Raw genomic sequence first — 22,386 nt, forward strand, 5'->3', positions numbered from 1 at the left:
CCCATAAAACCACGTGGCACGCACGTGGGCCGTAGGCCAGCACTGTGGAGGAAGCAGCGAGGGTTGGTGGTTCACACGCGGATGATGCAAAACTCCCCTTCAGGTGGGGGTCGAGGAGGAGCCACGCTACCCCTGGGTCTGCCGGGAGAAGGCGGTTACGGCAAAGTGTGTGGACTAATCCCCATCTGTTCCATCTCACTCCCTTCTACTCGCGTGTGGACTAATCTCCATCTGTTCCATCTCACTCCCTTCTAGCCGTGCGTGGACTAATTTCCATCTGTTCCATCTCACTCCCTTCTACACCGTGTGCGGACTAATCTCCATCTGTTCCTTCTCACTCCCTTGTGGACTAATCTCCATCTGTTCCATCTCACTCCCTTCTAGCCGTGGGTGGACTAATTTCGATCTGTTCCATCTCACTCCCTTCTACTCGTGTGTGGACTAATCTCCATCTGTTCCTTCTCACTCCCTTCTACTCGTGGGTGGACAAATCTCCATCTGTTCCATCTCACTCCTTTCGACTCGTGGGTGGACTAATCTCCATCTGTTCCTTCTCACTCCCTTGTGGACTAATCTCCATCTGTTCCATCTCACTTCTTTCTACTTGTGGTTGGACTAATCTCCATCTGTTCCATCTCACTCCCTTCTATCCCGTGTGTGGACTAATCTCCATCTGTTCCATCTCAGTCCCTTCTACTCGCGTGTGGACTAATCTCCATCTGTTCCATCTCAGTCCATTCTACTCGCGTGTGGACTAATCTCCATCTGTTCCATCTCACTCCCTTCTACTCGCGTGTGGACTAATCTCCATCTGTTCCTTCTCACTCCCTTGTGGACTAAACCTCCATCTGTTCCATCTCACTCCTTTCTACTCGTGGGTGGACTAATCTCCATCTGTTCCATCTCACTCCCTTCTACTCGCGTGTGGACTAATCTCCATCTGTTCCATCTCACTCCCTTCTACTCGCGTGTGGACTAATCTCCATCTGTTCCTTCTCACTCCCTTGTGGACTAATCTCCATCTGTTCTACCTCACTCCTTTCTACTCGTGGGTGGACTAATCTCCATCTGTTCCATCTCACTCCCTTCTACCCCGTGTGTGGACTAATCTCCATCTGTTCCATCTCACTCCCTTCTACCCCGTGTGTGGACTAATCTCCATCTGTTCCATCTCAGTCCCTTCTACTCGCGTGTGGACTAATCTCCATCTGTTCCATCTCACTCCCTTCTACTCGCGTGTGGACTAATCTCCATCTGTTCCTTCTCACTCCCTTGTGGACTAAACCTCCATCTGTTCCATCTCACTCCTTTCTACTCGTGGGTGGACTAATCTCCATCTGTTCCATCTCACTCCCTTCTACTCGCGTGTGGACTAATCTCCATCTGTTCCATCTCACTCCCTTCTACTCGCGTGTGGACTAATCTCCATCTGTTCCTTCTCACTCCCTTGTGGACTAATCTCCATCTGTTCTACCTCACTCCTTTCTACTCGTGGGTGGACTAATCTCCATCTGTTCCATCTCACTCCCTTCTACCCCGTGTGTGGACTAATCTCCATCTGTTCCATCTCACTCCCTTCTACCCCGTGTGTGGACTAATCTCCATCTGTTCCATCTCACTCCCTTCTACTCGCGTGTGGACTAAATTCCATCGGTTCCATCTCAATCCCTTCTATTCGCGTGTGGACTAATCTCCATCTGTTCCATCTCACTCCTTTCTACTCGCGTGTGGACTAATCTCCCTTCCCGTGGGTGTCGAGGAGGTGCCGTACCCCTGGCTCTGCCAAGAGAAGGCGGGGCAAGTGCTGCTAGCGAGCACCTGTGAAGGCCGGCACGCCACACGAGGAGGGGGGGGGGGGGTAGGTGGCCAGCACCACACCCGGCCGCCTTTGTCTCACCCAGTGGTGGTGTACACATCACACCTGGTACTGATTTGAAGCTCAGTCGACCGAGGGGAGGCCCAGCACCGGTGCAGATAATCGCCACATAGTGTTGATATCCGTGAGCGGGAATCAAACTCGGGCTGCCGGGGTTCGGAGCGAAGCACTCTAACTGCTACGCCACCGCTCCCCACACACACTTAGATGCTCACTCACGCACACTCATTTACAGGGGAGGTGGACAAACTCCACACAGACATGAATAAAAAAGATACTTGTATTGAACCTACTAAAACTACTAAACTATTTCTTTTTTATTTTACCAGATAAGGCCCCACTAAGCTACGTGACTCTTTTGCAGAAGCGAGCTGGCCACAAATGATAGCTCAGAGAAGTGGGCTCACCATCATCACGTGGAAATTTACAGCAGCCAAAGACTCTAGGACTCGCTGTGATGCCGATTCTAAATGTGGAGCAAAAAAAACCGGAGGAACTGGAGAAAAATCCACGCGACCACGGGGAGAGAGAGAGAGACACGCAAACTTAAAATATACAGCAGCAGGCGTCAGGGTCACGATCGAACCCACGACCTCCTGCACACCAGGCGAGGTAGTTAACATCTCCTAACCACCGTGATGATGATGGGAGAGAGAGACACGCAAACTCCAAATATACAGCAGCAGCAGGTGTCAGGGTCATGATCGAACCCACGACCTCCTGCACACCAGGCGAGGTAGTTAACATCTCCTAGCCACCGTGGCGCCCCGTGTCGGGAATCAAAGCCCCAGGACCTTGCTGCTGCTGCTGCAGCTGCTGCGAGGCACGAGTATCAACCACTGCCTGTTCGTGTCCATTCCCCCCCTCCCCCGTCTGAACTTAGCCCGCTGCATCTTCGGTGGGGGCTTAGTCGCTCGCACCTGGCAGCCGATAAGAGGACAGCTGATGACAAAACCTGTCTCGCCCTGGTATGTTAGAAGGAAGAACTTACGCAACCATTATTTTTGTGTGTTTTTTTTTGGGGGGGGGGGTTAAGTTCAGGGACGAGGGATGGGGTTGGGGTTATGGGTGAGTGGGGTGGGGGTGAGTGGGGTGGGGGTGAGTGGGTTGGGGGTGAGTGGGGTGGGGGTGAGTGGGGTGGGGGTGAGTGGGTTGGGGGTGAGTAGGGTGGGGGTGAGTGGGTTGGGGGTGAGTGGGGTGGGGGTGAGTGGCGTGGGGGTGAGTGGGGTGGGGGTGAGTGGGGTGGGGGTGAGTGGGTTGGGGGTGAGTGGGGTGGGGGTGAGTGGCGTGGGGGTGAGTGGGGTGGGGATGAGTGGCGTGGGGGTGGGTGGGTTGGGGGTGAGTAGGGTGGGGATGAGTGGGTTGGGGGTGAGTGGGGTGAGGGTGAGTGGGGTGGGGTGAGGGTGAGTGGGGTGGGGGTGAGTGGGGTGGGGGGCGACCCAGCAGAGCAAGAATCAGGGGGTCCCCGGTCCTCTGAATGCTGAAATGTGCCACGTTCTGGACGCGCGTGGATCTGCCACCACCACCACCAAACCCCCCACGGGATTGGCGGATCGGTCGCCCGTTCTCTTGACGATCGTCGGTGGGGGAGGAGGAGAAGGAGGAAGAAGGGACAAAAAGAAAACAACAATCCGTCCGCACAACCCTTAAAAGTGATTTTCAAACAAACAAAAAAGTGTCCGCCCATCGTTCTGTCAAAGCGTGGATTTAAAGAGACATGTGCGGAACTTGAGCAAGCATTTGTGAAGATTTGTTTGTGTGTGTACGTTTTTCATCGCCACTGGGGAGACAAAGGCGGCCGGGCGTGGTGCTGGCCACCCACCACCTCGTGTGCCGTGCCGGCCTTCATAGGTTCTCGCGAACAGCACTTGCCCCTACAGTCTGTTAAGCCTACACAGGGGACCTTTCTCTTTGTCACAGGTGCTACTCGCTCACAGCACTTGCCTCAACAGTTTGTCGTGCCTATACGGGGGACTTTTGTCTTTGTTTTTTTCTTTTATCATCCGAACAAAACACCGCCGTGTAGATATGAATCGAGTTGCGAGTTGTTTTATTTTTTATGTTTTAGCCTCCTGGTTGACCCAGGAACTTCTCACTCGAGTCTCGTAACTCGATTTTCCATCCCCCCCCCGCCCCAAGATCCTGTCAAGGGTTTCTATTTTTGTTCAATTTTCGCAGTGGACGTGGGCGATGATTGGTTTGGAGAAAATAAAACATCGTCAATTGTTTTTGTTGTTGTTTGCGAGGTGAATATTACACGTCGATTATAATAGCCTCCAATAAAAGTCGATTATAAAAGCCCGGCGTTCCGTTTGTCCGTCAACTAAATGATAAGAGAGCCTTGGAGAAGGCGTGAATCAAAAAGTTTTTAAAAGTGGGACGCCCCCCCCCCCTCGCCCCCAGATGTGGGGGTAAAAAGTTTATCCAACAGGTTTACAAAAATTGTCGACCCTCCATAAAACTGTAGTGACATGACGTCACCACTGTCGGCTCGGTATGGGTGTCGTGTCAGGCCGTGGCACTCAGCGTCAACCCAACAGGACACGTGGCCGAATAAAGGGGGGCCAAAGGCCCCAGGGGAAAGCTTGGGGGTCACGTGGTTGGGGGCCCGGACCATCCCGAAGGATCGAGAAGGGGGGCGTGGCCTGGGGCGGAGCCAGCCATGCCGGAGCGGTTATAAGCGGGGTGTGAACGGGGAGCTGGGCTGTGAGAAGTCCCCAAGTCTCCGATCGTCGTTCGTGACCAGGCAGCCATCACCTGCCTTGGTCACGCTGTGCAGTGTTCCGAGTGTTAGTGATATTAGGAACGGTGGTCACCACCTTTTATGTATAGTGTTCACGTTGGTGTTATGTGTTAATAAATAGTGTTGCCTCCAAGTTGAAAGTGTGCCTCAATCGAACCCATTACATAAAGAATAGAGTCAATAGTATCTCTATATGCCTCCAAACCCTACATAGAATAGAGTCAGTAGTATCTGACTCTATATGCCTCCACATCCTACATAGAGTAGAAACAGTAGTATCTACTGACTCTGTATGCCTCCACACCCTACATAGAATAGAGTCAGTAGTATCGACTGACTCTGTATGCCTCCACACCCTACATAGAATAGTCAGTAGTATCTACTAGTATCTACTGACTCTATATGCCTACACACCCTACATAGAATAGAGTCAGTAGTATCTACTGAATCTATGTCTTCACACCCTACATAGAATAGAGACAGTAGTATCGACTGACTGTATGCCTCCACACCCTACATAGAATAGAGTCAGTAGTATCTACTAGTATCTACTGACTCTATATGCCTACACACCCTACATAGAATAGAGTCAGTAGTATCTACTTGTAGGTGCAGTTTTCTTGTTTGTACCAGAAAATAAGCTACGCCATAACTTGTGGGAGCAAAAAGTCTGACGCTTGTTTTAGGTGTCTTAAATCAAACTGTTTCTTTATTTCTTAGTTGCTCAAAAACGAGCGTTTTCTAAAGTTATTTCTTCGCCTGTTCACGTACTGTATCCAGTCGCTCCCCATCGGCTCTTCTCATAGCCCCCCGTTTATACTGTAATAACCGGAAGTGACGTCATGGGTTCAACCAACGGAGCGTCTAACCACAGGGGGTTTCTACACAGTTGGAATATTCCAAATAAAATATAACCAGTCCGTTAACAAATGTGTGACGGATGTACATCAAATATCTATATACAGAAATAATACACTCACTTTCTGTCTTATGGCTCTAACACTACTGACTCTATGTAGGATGTAGTATCTACTGACTCTGTATGCCTAGCCACCCTACATAGAATAGAGTCAGTAGTATCTACTGACTCTATATGCCTTCACATCCTACATAGAATAGAGTCAGTAGTATCTACTCACTCTATATGCCTCCACACCCTACATAGAATAGTCAGTAGTATCTACTGACTCTATATGCCTTCACATCCTACATAGAATAGAGTCAGTAGTATCTACTGAATCTATATGTCTTCACACCCTACATAGAATAGAGTCAGTAGTATCTACTAGTATCTACTGAATCTATATGTCTTCACATCCTACATAGAATAGAGTCAGTAGTATCTACTGAGTCAGTAGTATCTACTGACTCTATATGCCTTCACATCCTACATAGAATAGAGTCAGTAGTATCTACTGACTCTACAGTAGTATCTACTGACTCTATATGCCTAGACACCCTACATAGGATAGAAACAGTAGTATCTACTGACTCTGTATGCCTTCACATCCTACATAGAATAGAGTCAGTAGTATCTACTGACCATATATGCCTTCACATCCTACATAGAATAGAAACAGTAGTATCTACTGACCATAGATGCCTACACATCCTACGTAGAATAGAGAAAGTAGTGTCTACTGATCCTAAATGCAATAGTCAGTAGTAAACGACGTCGCTGGATCTTTAACGCCCACCGCGAGGCAGACGGCGCGGAGGTCTTCGTGTGGTTAATAGGCGCGCTCACAGCGCGGTTAATTTATTCACCGGAGCGGCCGTTTGGATTCGAACCGCGAGTCTCTGCAAAATGTAAAGCGGCGACCGCGCCAACGCTGGGCCGCGTCCTCCTCGTGGCAATGGGGGGGGGGGGGGGGGTGCGAGTAGGGGGGGTGCAAGGGGGGGGGGGTGCAGGGGAAGTGCAAGGGGGGGTTGCAAGGGGGGGTGCAAGGGGGGGGGTACAAGGGGGGGTGCAGGGGGGGTACAAGGGGGGGTTTGCAAGGGGGGGGGGGGTGCAAAGGGGGGTGCAAGGGGGTGTGCAGGGGGGTGCAAGGGGGGTGCAAGGGGGGGTGAGGGGGGTACAAGGGGGGGTTTGCAAGGGGAGGGGGGTGTAGGGGAAGTGCAAGGGGGGTGCAAGGGGGGGGTGCAAGGGGGGGTGCAGGGGGGGTACAAGGGGGGGTTTGCAAGGGGGGGGGGTGTAGGGGAAGTGCAAGGGGGGGTGCGAGTAGGGGGGTGCAAGGGGGTGGGGTGCAAGGGGGGGTACAAGGGGGGGGTTCAAGGGGGGGTGCAAGGGGGGGATTGAAAGGGGGGGTAAAAGGGGGGGGGTGCAAGGGGGGGGTGGGTGCAAGGGGTGGGGGGGGGTGCAAGAAGACAAACTCGACCTATAATAACAACAACAACAACCGTGCGTGCTGACTCTTTGCGGGTCACCCGGTGTCCTGGACGGACCGCTGGAGGTGACGCTCCGGCATCAATTCGTGGAGGAACGGTGACCAAAAACCTCGGCCTCTGGCATTAAAACAAAGAAACACTTCGACAGGCTGAGCAGCCAGCCGTAACCCTTCTTCTGAACCACTTCGCCGCCTTCGAAAACATGCGCGTCGCTCTGCGCTACTAAAGTGGTGTTGTGGCCGGCCGTGGTGCTGGCCACCCACCCCATCGTGCGCCCCACCGGCCTTCACAGGTGCTCGCTCGCTAACAGCACTTGCCCCTACAGCCTGTTAAAAAGGCTACACGGGGAATCTTTGCATCTTTGTTGTGTGTGGGATGTGTGTGTGTGTGGGATGTGTGTGTCTGTGTCTGTGTAGTGGGGAGCGATAGTGTAGTGGTTAGCGCGCCGCGCTATGAACCTGGCGACCCGGGCCAACATCGGTGACGATTATCTGAACCGGGTCCTGGGACTCCCCCTAAGTCGACTCAGCCTCGAATGAGTACCCGGTGCGGTGTGCAGTAAGTAAGCATCGCCGCTGGGGAGACAAAGGCGGCCGGGCGTGGCGCTGTCCACCCACCCCCTCGTGTGCCACAGTGCCGGCATGCATGGGTGCCGTATTGGCAAAGCCTCCGCGCAGTTTCGGAAACCAGCTCAGTCCCTCCCCTCTCCTCCTCCTCCTCTTGCTCTGTTAAGACGTTCCCCGGCAATTTTCACAGATTGTTGCGATAGTGTCACGTTGCTGTGCTGCCTTTGTGCCCTTTAAATATCACCGCTGCGCGGCATACGAGGTGGTGGGTGGCCAACACCACGCACGGCCGCCTTTGTCTCCTTAGTGGCGATGCTTACTACACACCGCACCAGGTACCCAGGTGAGAGGCCCACAGGGACGGTTCTGACAATCGTCACCGGTGTTGGCCGCGAACGGGAATCGAACTCGTGGTCGCCGGTCAACACACGCACAAAAGATAAAGATCCCCCATATAGCCTTAACAGACTGTAGGGGCAAGTGCTGTTAGCGAGCACCTATGAAGGCCGGAACGGTACACGAGGGGGTGGGGTGGCCAGCACCACGCCCGACCGCCTTTGTCTCCCTAGTGGCAATGTTTACTACACACCGCACCAGGTACACATTTGAGGCTGAGTCGACCTAGGGGAGGTCCCGAGTTCGATTCCCGCTCGCGGCCAACACCGGTGACAATTATCTGAACCGGTCCTGGGCTTCCCCTAGGTCGACTCAGCCTAAAACCAGTACCTGGTGCGGTGTGTACAATCATCACTACTAAGGGAGACAAAAGCGGCCGGACGTGATGCTGGTCACTCACCCCCTCGGCCTTCGTAGGTGCTCGCTTAACAGCACTTGCCCCAACAGCCTGTTCGGGCTATACGGGAACATTCAGGTTGGCCTGCCTCTGATCTGTCCTGGGTTTAACCAGAACGAATGTGTGAGGAGCTCACAAAATCTTGAAATATCATCAGTGACTTCCTCCGGCTGGGCCATGTAGCCCGCATGGCCAGCCACCGCATGTCCAAGCAGCTTTTGTTTGGCCGGATCGAGGGGGCTGAACGGGCACGGCACGGGCTGGATGCTGGTACAGGAGGACGTGGAGCTGAGTCGACTCGCCACAGACTGGTGACAGCGGTGCCAAGATCGACGTCTGTGGAGAGGGAGGCTCGTGAAGGACGCTGCTGCTACTGGGCAGTTGGAGGCAGTCGCCCGCCAGCAACAACAAAGGAGCGACGCTCACAACAACGAGCAGAGCGCCGTGGTGGTTAAAGCACAGCAAGTTGGCACAGTAGTGGCACAGGTGGTGCATCTGCCGGTAATCTCAGTCAACCCATGACGCCTGTTGGGTCTGTTCCACGATCTCCTGTCGGCAGCGAGTCTTCCACACTTCACGCGATGGCCTCAAAGTGCACCTAGCCTGGCACAAACCCAAGGATCGCGTCAGTGCTGTTTGTTTCCTGGGCTCCACGGATTAAAGGATTTCCAGCGTGATAAAAACCGAACGCAAGGAGCTCGCATCGGCCGGGGGTCTTTTAGACCCCAGTGATTCTTGACCTGGGGGTGCACGCACCCCCAGGGAGTGCGTGCTACACTCTACACTACCCTACACACACTACACTATACATTACACTATACACTACACGATACACTACCCAACACGCTACACTATACACTACCCTACACACTACCCTACACACTGCACAATACACTACCTTACACACTACACTGCACTACACATTACCCTACACACTACACTATACACTATCCTATACACTACACTATACACTACACTATACACTACCCTACACACTACACTATACACTACGCTATACACTACACTATACACTACCCTACACTATACACTACCCTACACTATGCACCACCCTACACACTACACTACTATTACACTACACTATACACAACTTTACACACTACACTATACACTACCCTACACACTACACTATACACTACCCTATACACTACACTATACACTACCCTACACACTACACTATACACTACCCTACACACTACACAATACACTACCCTATACACTATCCTACACACTGCACTATATATTACCCTACACACTATACTACCCTACACACAACCCTATACACTACACACTACATTACTATACACTACACTATACACTACCCTACACACTACATTATACACTAGTTCAGTGGTTCTTAACCGGGGGTGCGAGACACGGCCAGATTCGTCTTTAGAAGGTAAATAATCGACAACACAAATTAGGCATGGGCACGTAAGTGACAACTACTTTGTATCATCAAACCCCGTGCATTCATGAACATTGTTAGGCTTGCAGTACGGGTTAAGAACCGCTCACTCACTGCCTTACATTATTATTTGGCGGCTGCTAGAGAGATAAGCCCCACTTCGTTGAGCTACGATTTGTGATAGACGCAGAGGTTGCTTCTGCAAAAAAAAAATAAACGAAACAGTTCGGTGAGTCGAACATGGTAAACTTTAAAATATATCAAAGTTTACGTTAGTTTAGCTTATCTGGCTGCACTGTAAGCGCCTGTTGTACCCCCTTACAGAACAGGACCCCGGGGCAAGCGATTCTCACGCCCAACAATCAGCGAGGCACAACGCTTGCCTTGCTCGCCTTGCCCCACTGGTCAAAACAACCGGCGAAGTGAGAGAAAGAGAGGAGAGACACGACAGAGGGAGAGAGGGGGGGAGACATGAAAGGAACTGCCCGGTTGGAGCGTTGTGTGGGGGAGGGAGAGAGAGAGAGAGAGGGAGGGAGCGGTGGTGCAGCGGTTAGCACGCGCGTCGACGCTGCGAAACCCAAGGGGCCGTCCATAAGTGACGTCACGTGATTTTGGACGATTTTTTGACCCCCCCCCCACCCCCCTTTCGTCACACGGCGTCACAAAAAGTTAGACCTCCCCCCCCCCTCAAATATGACGTCACAAAGCTCTGCCCCCCCCCCCCCCAAAAAAATATAAAACATGCTTCACATCGTCTTTGGTTCTTTCGGTAAAGTCACGTAGAATGAGAATAAAATAATAAATTGATAAAATAAAATAACACAATAATTTTCTCACGACGTTTCGGCCACAACACAAGCGGCCTTCATCAGGTGAAGAGACGAGACTGTCTGGAGGACAGTCGTGAGAATATTATTGTTTTATTTTATCAATTTATTATTTTATTCTCATTCTACGTGACTTTGCCGAAAGAACCAAAGAAGATGAATCCTTGCAGTCACGAAAGCTTTAAATCGAAATTATGCTTCACATCGCTTTAAACTATTGTCATCGTAGTGCGTATTTAATGTGGCGCTGCACTCTGATGTTGTAGGAGAAGACATTTATTTAAAAGTCTATTTAATTAAGTAGAACGCGTTGTCTATATTTATTTAAAGTTGCGCATTTTGATGTGACGTCACATTTCTCAACAACCCCTCCACTCGTCACACATCGTCACAAATGTCTGACCCCCCCCCTCCCCCCTAGGTGCGTGACGTCATTTATGGACGGGTCCCAACTTGTCCACACTCGATTTAAAGCTTTCGTGACTGCAAGGATTCATCTTCTTTGGTTCTTTCGGTAAAGTCACGTAGAATGAGAATAAAATAATAAATTAATCAAGCAAAATGTTATCTCATTTATTTTATTATTTTATTATTTTATTCTCAATAAAATAAAATGTAATTTTATTTATTTTATTAATTTATTATTTTATTCTCATTCTACGTGACTTTACCGAAAGAACCAAAGAAGATGGTTCACACTCGTTTTTGAGACTTCGTCTGCTTCAGAGATGAAATGTGCCGTCGATTATGGACGTCGAAGTGCTGAATTCAAATGTGACAATTAAAACAACCGATTGGCTACTGTTCCCAAGATATTTACGTGGTTTTTTTGTGGTTTGTTTGTTACATTACACCGTACACTACAGATAATTATCTGAGCCGGGTGCTGGGCCTCCCCTAAGTCGACTCAGCCTCAAATGAGTACCTGGGTGCGGTGCTTTTAAAACAAGCCAAAAACATCGCTCCTCGCTGGAGCAAAGGCGGCCCGCGTGTGCCATGCCCCGGCCTTCGTCACGTGCTGCAGGGGGTTACAGGTGCTGGGCAGATGTGGAGAGGATGGAGGTCAACGGGGAAATCAAAAGTGTGTCGTCGTCTTCGTCGCCGTCGTGGTCGGTCAGCAAAATGGAAGGAAACCCCGAGAGAGAGATGAAGAAGTAACAGGCAATGTCTTGACGATGTGTATAGTAGTGGAGCATAACTTGAGCACCACGATAAGACAGAGAAGAGAGTGGAAACCGATGACGAAATGTGCAATGGACTACCGACTACAGACTACCTGCCCAAGGATCGTGATACTGATACACTACGCTATACACTACATTACTATACACTATACACTACTATACACCACGCTATACACTACTATACACTACTATAGTCTTATAATGAAAATATAAATCAATAATGATAGTTTTATATTTTTATTATTTTATTGTTTCCCTTCTACGTGACTTTACCGAAAAAACCAAGAATAAGAACTTTACTTTGTTTCATCAAACCATACGCGTTTATTAAAGGTATACATTTTTAGGATTGGGAAGCAAAGGGGTGCAATGCTGCAGCAACGGTTAACAACCACTGCTTTAGACTATTCGGCTGCTGCTATAAACGTCCACGAGGATGATCAGCCCAATCCGTTGAGCTATCATCTGTTATAGCCAGGTCGCCTCTGAAAAAAAAGAGGAGCTGGACAGCTCAGCGGGCCTTAACCTGGAGGCTATACGGGTGATCTTTGTACTTGTACTTGACGTTGAGGATGTTGTTGCCCGCTTTGGTGCAAAACGCTCCAAGAAACGAAAAGCTTTTTGTTTTTGCTTGGTTTCATTTTGGGCCCCGCGAACCAGTCAATGATGCAGACGTAAGCTGTAGCTCGGGTTGGGCAAAGCGGTCTGAATTGTTATTTAGCCTGGAGCAGAGTCACTTTGGTGGACGATTAAAGTAACGACAACAACAACAAAAACACCGATGCCTCCTACACCGCCCAAAACTGCAAGTACACTACTTACGACCACTCGACAAATGCACATTCAGAGATACGAACAAATCTGGTCCATATGTCCAGTTTCCTGTTCTGACCGAGAGTCGTAAGTTCAACCGCCGCGCAATAGATGGCGGTGGTGGCATCTACATCTACAGAACGTGAAGAACCAGTGGCATCTACATCTGCAGAACGTGAAGAACCAGTGGCATCTGCATCTTCAGAACGTGAAGAACCAGTGGCATTTACATCTGCAGAACGTGAAGAACCAGTGGCATCTACATCTGCAGAACGTGAAGAACCAGTGGCATCTACATCTGCAGAATGTGAAGAACCAGTGGTATCGACATCTGCAGAACGTGAAGAACCAGTGGCATCTACATCTACAGAACATGAAGAACCAGTGACATGTACATCTGCAGAACATGAAGAACCAGTGGCATCTTCAGGAGATTATACAACTTTCAAAGCAATTCAGTGTACATTCCGTACAACGTGCTTGGAATCGACAGGAGTAAAGTTGGACTTACAAACAGTATTTCTGGAACCTAACTCGTTCGTAAGTAGAGGCGTCCCTGTAATTTGTGGGGAGGATGGGTTTCACTCACGGGTGGTGGAGTGTACACGCGTTTGTGCCAAAACACGATCACTTTACTTGCTGCGAGCGCTCGTACACGTGACGAGGAAATGTATTTGTATAATTAGCTGAGGCTTAACGGATCTCAAAGACGCGTCGTGCTGCCGTTCATTAATAACGGAGCGGGTGGGTGGGGGGGGGTAGTCGGGTGAACTGTGGCTGGAAGATGTTAATTACCTCGCCTGGTATACAGAAGGTCGCGGGTTCGAACCCGACCCTGACGATGTCTGCTGTATATTTGGAGTTCGCGTCTCTGTCTCTCACCCCGTGGAGATGTTAACTACCTCGCCTGGTATACAGGAGGTCGCCGGTTCGTTCCCGACCCTGACGGTGTCTGCTGTATATTTTGACTTTGCGTCTCTCGCTCTCTCCCCGTGGAGATGTTAACTACCTCGCCTGGTATACAGGAGGTCACGGGTTCGTTCCCGACCCTGAAGATGCCTGCTGTATATTTGGAGTTTGCGTCTCTCGTTCTCTCCCCGTGGAGATGTTAACTACCTCGCCTGGTATACAGGAGGTCGCCGGTTCGTTCCCGACCCTGACGATGCCTGCTGCTGTATATTTGGAGTTTGCGTGTCCCTCTCTTCCCGTGGTCGCGTGGGTTTTCCCTCCACATGTAGACTCCACACCACGCGTGTCTCAGAGCAATTGGCCATGCCGCTATACATTTCCACGTGATGATGATGATGAAGCCGCCCAGTCCGGCGAACTTAGCATTCGTAGATGGCCAGCTCGCTTCTGCCAAAAGATCTGCACAGTTCAGTGGGGCCTTAACATGTAAAGTAAAACATCGTTTATATATAAATCGTTTATATAGTTACAAATAAATAAGTATCGGCGAGCTCACTGCTATGGATACACTCGTTTGTTGATGTTGTTTGTGACGTCTATCGCTGGCTCACGGATATTTTTTTCACGATCAATATTTTGGAAATATAATAACATTATATAGAATTTCGTGCGGTGGTATGCATTGCCCCCATTGCACCTGCTTAATAAAATTCCGAAACGCACAATCTGGCTATTGTGCTACAGTCTCACAAAAGCCACCTTTTAGTAAAATAACGCACGTGTGTGCGCGCGTGTGTGTGCGCGTGTGTGCGTGTATGCGTGTGTGTGCGCCGCTCGTGTCAACGTACACGTGTGTCCGTGTGTCTGTGTGTGTATGCGTCTGTGTGAGTATGTGTGTGTGAGTGTGTGTATGCGTGTGTGTGTGTGAGTGTGTGCGAGTGTGTGTATGCGTGTGTGTGGGGAGCGGTGGTGTCGTGGTTAGCGCTACGCTGCGCTTCGGACCTGGCGACTCGGGTTCGATTCCCACTGGCGGCCACCAACACCACTGACGATTATCTTAATCGGTGCTGGGCCTCCCCTAGGTAGACTCAGCCTTAAATCAGTACCCGATGCGATGAGTAAACATCGCCACTGGGGAGACAAAGGCGGCAGGGCGTGGTGCTGGCCACCCACCCCCTCGTGTGCCGTGCCGACCTTCACAGGTGCTGCTACTCGCTAACAGCACTTGCCCCCTACAGTCTTGTTAAGGCTACACGGGGGATCTTTGTGAGAGGGTATGTGTTCGTGGCGAGCGGTGGTGCAGCGGTTAGCGCGCCTTGCGCCACGAACCCCCCCGGCCACCGACGCCGGTGACGATGCTGGGCCTCCCCTAGGTCGACTCGGCCTCAACACGCTCACCCTGCTGCGGTTGCGTGGTTAAACATCGCCACTGGGGGAGACAAAGGCGGCCGGGCCTGGTGTTGCCGCCCCAATCACCTCGTGTGCCATCAGTGGCGGCCTTCGTAGGTTGGTGCTCACTCCTGAACAAGAACTGGAACCGACACGGTTCGTCAAAGGCGACATGGGCGGGCGTCTCTCTGTTTTTTTCCCCACCCACTTTCAACATTTATTGAAGCGATGAGCATCTGACACGAGGAAACTCGGACATCTTGCTGCAGTGTTTTGGAACAATGGTGTTAACCTTTCTAACTCGACGTTGACATCTTTGCCCGCGAGTTTATTGCACGCACAGCAGAGAACGTTTCAACCTTGTGTTCCACATTGTTTATGCTGAGATTTGTCCAGGTGAACCTTATTAAGTCGGCTGGCTTTCCCACGATCTCACTTGGGAACACCAGGTTCCTCCAGAATGGCAATATGCACGGCAGTCAGTGTGCGGTTCCTGGGACGCTGCTGCTTGTACTTTGTGCGGATTTTATTTCGTTTTACAATCAGAGGAAACTAGAAGATGCTCGGTGTATTCGGCACTTTACTTCGATCATCATTTCGTTTTTTTGTTTTAATGCTTTGCTTTATGTAATCCCCCCTACCCTTTTTTTAATGAAAGATTTAACAATAGATTTCTCGCTCTGCTCTCCTTACCCCTTTCCTCTCTCTCTCTCTACCCCCTCTCTGCCCCCCCCCCCTCTCTCTCTACCCCCCTCTCTGCCCCCCCCCCTCGCTCTCTACCCCCTCTTTTCGTCTTCGGGCGTGCGTGCAACGCGCCCCGCTCTAAGGCCGCGCGCGTTCGCCTTATTTTATTGTTGTTGAATGTTTGTTGCGCAACGCAACTTTTCTGGCCACGCGAAATTCCCGGGGTCTTAACGGCAAAGCTGTCTCCGTTTCATTTGAAGTCCCTTACATTTGACAGATTTGGCCTTTTCCCTCTGTCTCTCTTTATCTCCCCTCCACCCTACTCTCTCTCCTCTCTCTCCTCCCCACCCCTACTCTCTCCTCCCCACCCCTACTCTCCCTCTCTCTCTTTCTCCCCCCATCCAACCCCCCCACTCTCCCACTCTCCCTCTCTCTCTCTCTTTCTCTCCCTCCACCCTCTGCTCTCTCCCTTCTTCTTCTTTTTTTGCACTGTCGCCACGGGCAACGTCCCCGTGTTTTTCTCAAAACATCGTCTCACAAGCGATCATAATCGGCTCTGCTCGGGTTGGAATCTCTCCTGCCACGTGCTCACGTGCCTGCACTCGTTGCTCGGCCTCAACGTGGCTAACCTGGTTTCGGCGTGTAAACGTCGCCACTGGGGGAGACAAAGGCGGTCGGGCGTGCGCGGTGCTGGGCCCACCCATCCCTGCGTGTGCCGTGCCGGCCTTCATTCGTTGCTCGGTGCTGCGACTCGCTAACGGCACTTGCCCCAACAGTCTGTTGAGGCTGTACGGGGGATCTTTGTCTTTGTGCGCGTGGTGCTGGCCACCCATCCCCCCCCCCCCCCCTCGTGTGCCCTGCCGGTCTTCGTAGGCGCTCACTAACAGCACTTGCCCCAACAGCCTGTTAAAGGCTATACGGGGAATCTTTGGAAATGTTGTTGTGAGTTCGATTCCCGCTCATTGGCCAACATCGGTGACGATTATCTGAACCGGGTCCTGGGACTCCCCTAAGTCGACTCGGCCTCGAATGAGTACCCTGGTGCGGTGTGTAGTAAGCATCGCCGCTGGGAAGACAAAGGCGGCCGGGCGTGGCGCTCGCCACCCACCCGCCTCTTGTGCCGTGCCGGCCTTCACAGGTGCTGCTACTCGCTAACAGCACTTGCCCCAACAGTCTGTCAAGGCTACACGGGGGATCTTTGTCTTTGGGGAGGGGTCATGTAGCAATTCGCGCTGTCGCGATATACAACCCGGCGAGCCGAGTTCAATTCTCAACCACGTCGTGATATCGGAACTGTTCCTTGCTTTAGGGTCGACTTTGGGGCCGTTCATAAATGACGTCACGCACCTCGGTGGGGGGGGGGGGGGTCAAACATTTGTGACGATGTGTGATGAGGGGGGGTTTGAGAAATGTGACGTCACATCAAAATGCGCAACTTTCAATAAATATAGACAACACGTTGTACTTAATTAAATAGACTTTTTAATACATGTTTTCTCCTACAACATCAGAGTGCAGCGCCACATTAAATACGCACTACAATGACAACAATAGTTTAAAGCGATTTGAAGCATGTTTTATTTATTTGGGGGGGGGGGGCAGAGCTTTGTGACGTCATATTTGAGGGGGGGGGTGGGCGGTCTGACTTTTTGTGACGCCGTGTGACGACGGGGGGAGTGGGGGGGGGGATCAAAAAATGTCCAAAATCGCGTGACGTCATTTATGGCTATGCGTGGCACGGGCCACGTCAACCCATCGTGGCGCCGTTCGGAGCTTAATAGGTGCTCGCTAACAGCACCCGTGCCCAAATCGGCTAGTGCAGCCTTTAGGGAGGCAGCAATATGTTTTGTGCCAGCGGAGAAACGGTGTCACCAGCCGTGCTGGGCCTCACCGATGTCATCTTAAAATCAAATGCGCATGTGCGCTGCGCTGTGGCATTTGGACATTAGCACGGGGGGGGAGAGAGACAAAGGCGGTCCGGCGTGGAATTCTCGGCCACACCACCTGTTAAAAACTACAACTATATAAACTGTTTATTTTTTTCTATATTTGTACCAGGTTAAGGCCCGCTGGGTTGTGTACATTTTTTTTCAGAAGCTAACTGGCGAGCACAAACGATGTCTCAGCCAATAAATTGGCGTATCGTCGTGGGGACGTTTTTGTAGCAGCCAAATGCTCTTAAAACGCGTGTTTTTTTAAAGTGGAGGGGGACAAAAAACCGGGAGGACCTGGATAAAACTCTACATGACCACGGGGAGAGAGACACGCAAACTCCAAATATATAGCAGGCGTGAGGGTCGGGTTCGAACCGACGACCTCCTGTATACCAGGCGAGGTAGCTAACATCTCCTTGCCACCGTGGTGGCGTCAGGGTCTGGGATCGAACCCACGATCCTCCTGCATACCAGGAGAGGTAGCTAACAACTCCTAGCCACCGTGGTGGCGTCAGGGTCTGGGATCGAACCCACGATCCTCCTGCATACCAGGAGAGGTAGCTAACATCTCCTAGCCACCGTGGTGGCGTCAGGGTCCGGGATCGAACCGACGGCCTCCTGCATACCAGGCGAGGTAGCTAACATCTCCGAGCCACCGTGATGATTAGAGAGAGAGACACGCAAATATACAGCAGGAAGCGTCAGGGTCCGGGATCGAACCCACGTATTCCTACCAACCGTGACGCTCCATTTCATTTTCGAGTGCTGTGCCGTGCCCCCTAATACCTGTTTGCTAAGTGCACCTGCCCATCCTCCTTGTGCAAGAATAAAGAAATCACTTGATGAGGTTTTTGTCGTGTTACATTTGTTTTTCCGGCACAAACTCAGCCCCCCCCCACCCCATCCGTCCAATTATATTATCAATCATCGTTACGTCGCCATCACTCTAATAATGCCTTGTCCGTTGTACACACACCCAAAACGTCTAAGGAACAGGTTTAGGCTGCTCCAGCTTGTTTATATTCGCAGGCTGAACGAGACGCACACACACACGCGCACACACACCGTGTGGACAGAACGCCTGTCTTACAATCTGAAGGTTATAAATTCAGAGCGGTCCCTCGGGGTCCACGGGCGAATCGGGGTGACCGCCCCGGGCCCTGCGCTTGGGGGGGGGGGGGGCGGCGGGCGGTAAGGGTGGGGGCCGCGTTTTTGGAGGTTCAGATTTTTTTTTATTATTTTGGCCGCTGCTATAAATGTCCACGTGACTATGATGACGAGAACGGTGGTAATCGGCCACTTCGTTGAGCTATCGGTTTGAACAAGAAGCTAATAGCCCGGTGACTTTGACCTGGTAAAGTAAAAAAAAATGTCAATACTTTAGCTTGGCTTTATTTAAATTTTGTTTTCAGTCATTTGCTTACCTTTCCTGTGCTTTACGCTCAGACCGTGGTTTTGTAATTGTTTTGTTGCTGTAACCTTCTGACCCCGTGCCCCTACTGGGCATCTGTGATAAAAAGCTTTATAGCTCATCGGGTTCATCCAGTATACAAACACATTATGATTCTGAAGTTTGATCATTCGGTTTTATACTCCCTGGTTCCTTCGGTAAAGTCATGCAGATAGCAAAAATAATAAAATAAAATAAAACACGACTTTTCGGTCACAACACAAGCGTCCGTCTTCAGGTGAGAAAAAATGATCTGCTATTGTGGCTTTATATAGGCACGGGAGGGGAGAGGGAAGTGGGGGGGAGGAGTTTAGCTGTGGGAGTTCACATGGGAGAGGTAGGAGGGTTTGTGGCGTGCAGGGTCGGGTGGGGCTGGAGAAATTAGCAAGTAAATGGACTTGTTGTACAAGTCCTAATCGGACGACAACAACCGGGCGGGTGAGTGAAAATCATAGCAGTTAAAACTTGACGTGGTTTATCACATCCTTCCAAATGATTGCTCAATCCGAATTCATCTTCTCGATTAAAGTTTCGTCTGCGTTTGTATATCTGGATGGTTATTTCGGTAAAGTCACGTAGGTGAAAAAGTGAAATAAATTAAATCACGACGTTTCGATTGCAACACAAGCAATCATCATCAGGTGTGACAACCACAGCAAGACATTTTTTTTACTGAATGATGATGATTGCTTGTGTTGCAATTGAAACGTCGTGATTTACTTTATTTTATTTTATACCTGCGTGACTTTACCGAAAGAACCAAAGAGTATGGATCCCTGCAGTCACGAAAACTTCAAATCAAGATTGTGCAGGATGGTCCAGATTTCTTGTGACCCCCCCTCCCACCTACTTAATTGGACATCTTTGAAAAATAATTTTATAGCTCATCGGATTCCTCCAGTGTAAATGCATATCCTGATTGTAATTGAACCCTAACATGTATTTCCTTTGCATATTAATTTCTGTATTAAATCAACCTTACTTTAAAAAAAGATATATTAAGTTTAGAATAATTGAATGGTGGTGGTGGGGGGGGGGGGAGTCATGTGGACGTCTGGAACGCTCCCCTTTGGTGCGATTGTGAGCATGCTGACGTGGTATAAAAACTGGTGGCAAGTATCGTCTGTGGCCTTTTTATGTTTTTTCAAAGTGGTACACGTACGAAGCTAAACAACCGTGCTAATAAATCGGAGGTGCGATTATGAATGCATAGAAAAAAAACGAGGCGCGATGTATATACGGGGCGTTTGAAACAAATGTGAACACTTCTGAGAATTTCCAACGACACCGCAAGAAGTGTTACCGCCTCCGGGGCTCTGGAGACCACCGGGAGAAGATTCCAGGCCACGCGTTGACAACGATGGCGAACAAAGTGGGAGACTATTTGAAACTATTAACATCACACTTGTTACCATGTTGCAGTGTAGTTTTCGTTCTTTTTTTCCCCATCAAAAACGATAGCCCCATGCACGTGTTAACATCGTTTTGAAGTACCCTGTATAAGCGACAAAACTGCCGAATGGAGGAATCTATCCCCCCCCGCCCCCCAGCGAGAAGCTCACGTCCGGCTCCAATGCCAAATGGCTCGCATGGCGTAGCCTAAACAGACTGAAGGGAGAGCGAGTGGAGTCTCTCGGCAACGTGATGCTGCAACTCTGTCGTGACATTGCTGGGGATAATTAAGGGGGGGGTGCTTCTGCACAACCGATCAACGAGCCTCTTGGTCAGGAGAAGAAAACCACCAAGTGCCCCTGGAGCAACCACAATGCGGCCACCTCAAGGATGCGTTTGTTGCCAAATGCCAACAGGACCAGAGGCGGTGGCCCCGCGCAGACAATTGGGGGCAAAGACGCCGCCGGATATATCGGTCGAACCGGCGGGAGAGGCGCGTTTCACTGCTTGTCCACTCCTAGCCGCGAACCTCCAACCAAAACTTGGTCACGGTGGGATACCCGTAGGTCTTCGTGTGTGCTTGGGTCGGGTTTAATTAAAGCGTTGTAGCTTCCACCCCCCCCCCCTCCCCCATTCCTGAGATATTGATTCGTCAAATCTGGGTGGCGGGGTTGGCAGCGCAGCGGTTATGACTCGTGCCTCACAGCAAGAAGGGCCTGGGTTTCGATTGGTGACTTGAGGCGTATTTACTGAGTGGAGTTTGTTATACCCCCCCCACCTCCCACCACCTGATTCGCGTGGGTTTCCTCTGGGTTGTCCGGTTGCATTGGCCAAACATCCCAACGCAATAGAACCATCCTGAACAACCGGCTAGCCACCGTATTCCCTCCGTCCATGTGGTGCGTCGCAGAGATGGGCAACTCGTTTTTTGGAAGAGGAAAACTAAATTGGATGAATCAGGAGCGATTCGTATTCGGCTAGAATTGCACGCGTTGGAATCGCGCGTTTAATGACACTGGTCTACAATTTTTGTAGACGTCGTCTGCTTCAGAGATGAAATGTGCTGTTTATTATGGATTTTGATGTGCTGAATTCAAATATTTAAACCTAGGTCTTTTCATGTGTTTATGGTTGCTTTACATGATAACACGTCAACTGTCCTGTTCATGTAACACTAAAAAAAATCAGCAAAAATGAGGTTGTATATACATACAATTTGTTATGAAACAAAAGGCAACAAAAACTATTATGTATACATAAGTATATAGTTTAGTCCTTATTCAGTGTAGACTCGGCGCTTCTTGGCTTGTCTCTTGTACTCATTTAATGGAGCATCTCTTGTCACTGTCCAGCAATAGTCTGCAAGCATTGATGGGGCTCCATTTGCCCTGAGAGCGTTTCTCCATTGTCGCAATGTCCTGGGTGGTGACATCGCTCGCCATTCTCGTCGCTCACCGCTACGCAGTTCGGGTTTGAAAAAAATCTAGATGAGAATGCAACAAATGTGTCTTTAGTGACATGTTGCAACCAAGGCTTTTGTATGCCTTGGGGAGGTTTTCCACCAAATCCCTGTAGTTGCCTGCCTTGTTGTTTCCGAGAAAATGTGTTGCCACTAACTGGAAGGCGTTCCATGCCGTCTTTTCCTTGCCACGCGGTCCACCGTCAAATGCATCATCTCGAAGAAGTTCACGAATCTGAGGACCAACAAAGACACCTTCCTTTATCTTAGCTTCACTTAACCTTGCAAATCTTCCACGGAGGTACTTGAAAGCTGCTCGCGTTTTGTCCATGGCTTTGACAAAGTTCTTCATCAGACCCAGCTTGATGTGTAAGGGTGGTAACGACATATTTCTTGGTTCAACAAGTGGTGGATGCTGAACACTTTTCCTCCCAGGCTCCAATGACTGTCGGAGTGGCCAATCTATCTTGATGTAGTGGGAATCTCTTGCACGACTTTTTCATTTGCAGAGAAAACAGCAGCACTTTGTGTATCCAGTCTGCAGACCAAACAA

Source organism: Petromyzon marinus, chromosome 64 (genome assembly GCF_048934315.1).
Source record: "Petromyzon marinus isolate PM22_M1 ecotype Great Lakes invasive population chromosome 64, UKy_Petmar_22M1.pri1.0, whole genome shotgun sequence".
Classification (NCBI taxonomy): domain Eukaryota; kingdom Metazoa; phylum Chordata; class Hyperoartia; order Petromyzontiformes; family Petromyzontidae; genus Petromyzon; species Petromyzon marinus.